We start from the raw sequence: 3,183 nt of genomic DNA, 5'->3' as shown, positions 1-3,183 counted from the left end.
CCGCTGCAGCGCCCAGCTCGCCCCGTGGTCGCCTCCACCACAACCCCTGCCCGTCGCTCTGCGCCTTCCCCGCAGCCGGCTGCCGCGCCGACTCCCCCACGCCGAGCCGCTTCCCGCCGGGGCCGAACCCCGCCCTGTCGCCCCCTTGCCGCACTGCTCCGGTTGCTGCCGTGGCCAGCGCCCCCCCCCTTGGTGGCCTCGGGCCTGCAGGTGGGCGCACGCCTTGCCCGTGCCCGTAACCGCTGCCCAGCGCCCGTTTGGCCCTGGGGCCAATGACAATGGGGCCCACGCCCCTAGACGATTATTTAAAAAAAGAATTAATAATAATAATATTAATTAATTAATTTGATAATTAATTAACTTAATTAATCCTATTTAAATAATCTCATTAAACATTAGTTAGCCTAATTAACTAATTAACCCAATTAACTACTGTTAATTAACTAAACAGTCAATGACATGCGGGACCCACATGTCAGTTTGAACCAGTCAACGCCCTATTGACTGCTGACATCATGATGATGTCAGCATACACTATTCTGGATAATGTTGATTTAAAATAATTAAGTAAATTCTAAAAATGATTAAATCTTTTAAAATTAATATAAAATAAACCGTAGCTCGGATGGAAAAACTTTGTACATGAAAGTTGCTTAGAATGACGAGACGAATCCGGATACGCGGCCCGTTCGTCCGCCACGCGTCCCTAGCATAGAAAACCTGCAACCTTCCCCCTCTGGTTTATCTGTGCGAAAACGCGAAACACCGGGAATACTTTCCCGGATGTCTTCCCCACTTCACCGGTATCACTACTACTGCGTTAGGTCACGTCTAGCACCACGTATTGCCATTTTACGCTTTGTGATGCTTTGATTGCTCTGTTGTTTATTTTGTTCCCCTTCCGTTACTTCTTTCCGGTAGACCCCGAGACTGCCGGCGACCCCCAGTTCGACTATGGTGTTGACGACCCCTCCTTCTTGCCAGAGTAACCAGGCAAGCCCACCCCCCCCCCTTTTGATCACTAGATATCGCCTATTCTTCTCTCTACTGCTTGCATTAGAGTAGTGTAGCATGTTACTGCTTTCGGTTAATCCTATTCTGCTGCATAGCCTGTCATTGTTGCTACATATGTTACCCTTACCTGCAATCCTAAATGCTAGTATTCCATCAGTGGCCCTACACTCTTGTCCGTCTGCCATGCTATACTACTAGGCCGTGATCACTTCGGGAGGTGATCACGGGCATATGCTATATACTTTATACTGTTACATTACTTATGATATTGTTCGGAGATGGGGGCTGAAAGGACAGGTGGCTCCATCCCGGTAGAGGTGGGCCTGCGTTCCCGACGGCCCCCTACTATTACTTTGTGGCGGAGCAACAGGGCAGGTTGAGACCACCTAGGAGAGAGGTGGGCCTGGCCCTGGTCGGCGTCCGCAGTTACTTCTAAATAACACACTTAACGAGATCTTGGTATTTGATCTGAGTCTGGCCACTGTCACGACCGGTTTTTCAATAAAATAATTATTGAGAGACCAATCCCTTTTATGGACCAGCGAGGGAGAATTCCTTCCCACTGGTAGACAATATCTTGGTCACAGAAGAAAAATACCAGGAGTACTAAATATAATACAAGGTTGAGCAGAGACTGCCCAACAGTTTATTACATGCATGCCGCTAAAACAATACGGCGGATAGGGTGGCAACTACAATCTCACGATAATAACGGTGGTGGAAATATCACCGCGAAGCGAGTGACATGATTCCAGAAGACTACAGCTCATCGAGCGTCGGAGTGAGGCTCGAGAAGACTTATTGCGGGTGGCGGAAGCGTATACAAAACAAGTGACCAATATTCGGGATCGCGCAGGACTGACTGGGACTCCTCTAGGCGTCGGACGCGCTATCAAACTCTTCATCCAAGAGATCGCCTTCGTCAACATCTGGCCAAATCAACAAGCCAGGTGAGTACTATGAAAGTACTCACAAGACAGTTCGGACATAAGATATAACAAATGCAAACATGAAGCATATGAACAAGTTAACCAGTGCGATCAGACATAGAGGTAATAAATACAGGGTGCCAAGCGAGGGTCTGAATGACGCCTTGAGCGGAAACTGCAGAATAGTAATACTGGTACCAAACGAGTGTCTGAAAGACTCCTCGAGCGGAAAATGCAGAATAGTAATACAGGTGCCAAACGAGTGTCTGAAAGACTCCTCGAGCGGAAAATGCGGAATAGTAATACAGGTGCCAAACGAGTGTCTGAAAGACTCCTCGAGCGGAAAATGCAGAATAATAATACGGGTGCCAAACGAGTGTCTGAAAGACTCCTCGAGCGGAAAATGCGGAATAATAATGCCACAGTCGGGCGTCGGGGCGACACCACATAAAGGGCTTATAACAGAAAATAAAGACGGTGCATGCCACAGTCGGACGTCTGAGCGACATCACATAAAGGGCTTATATTTAATGTAAGAAACAAGAACACGCCACAGTCGGACGTCTGCGCGACGTCACATAAAGGGCTTGTGATACAGCTCAATAATACAATAGTTCGGGAACATAAATTATCACAAGCATGGGATAAATATAAAGTTAGTCCATCCACAGGAATAACAATACATCTGAATTTACCACTTGAGCTTGTTCACCGGGACAAGTTTTCCACACGGATAGATATGGACATAAAGTTACGCTACTAGATCATGGATACGACGATTTGGAAGGAATTGACTCTGCAGAGTTTGTACTTAACCACAGCCAACGGATTTCAGTAGTCACGGGGACTAGTTCCGTCTACGGTGTTTTGGAAGAAACACGTCTAACCAGTACACACCCAATTCAACCATCCGAAGCCAGGGATCACCCTCGGCAACATTCAAGAAAAACCTTGAGACGGGGAGGCTACAACCTCGCGTAGCATGGGATCAAATTTCTATACGCGCGCTCTAAGGGGGTGCCCCCCCTCTCGGTCCCAACCGGAAACACCCATGCCCCTTGACCGGATGACTGGCTTTAATCCTGGGCCAAGGTACCATCATCCCGGCCTCTCTGTTTGGTGTGTACACGGAAACAGGTTACCAACTTACTAAACCGCATCCTGGCAATGAGACATGTGGTAGCACGGAAGGGGAAAGAACGGTAACGTGGCTCCAACCACGTTAACGTCAGAAATAGTC

This window comes from Triticum aestivum, chromosome 5D, assembly GCF_018294505.1.
Source record: "Triticum aestivum cultivar Chinese Spring chromosome 5D, IWGSC CS RefSeq v2.1, whole genome shotgun sequence".
NCBI lineage: Eukaryota > Viridiplantae > Streptophyta > Magnoliopsida > Poales > Poaceae > Triticum > Triticum aestivum.
This window is presented reverse-complemented; position numbering follows the sequence as displayed.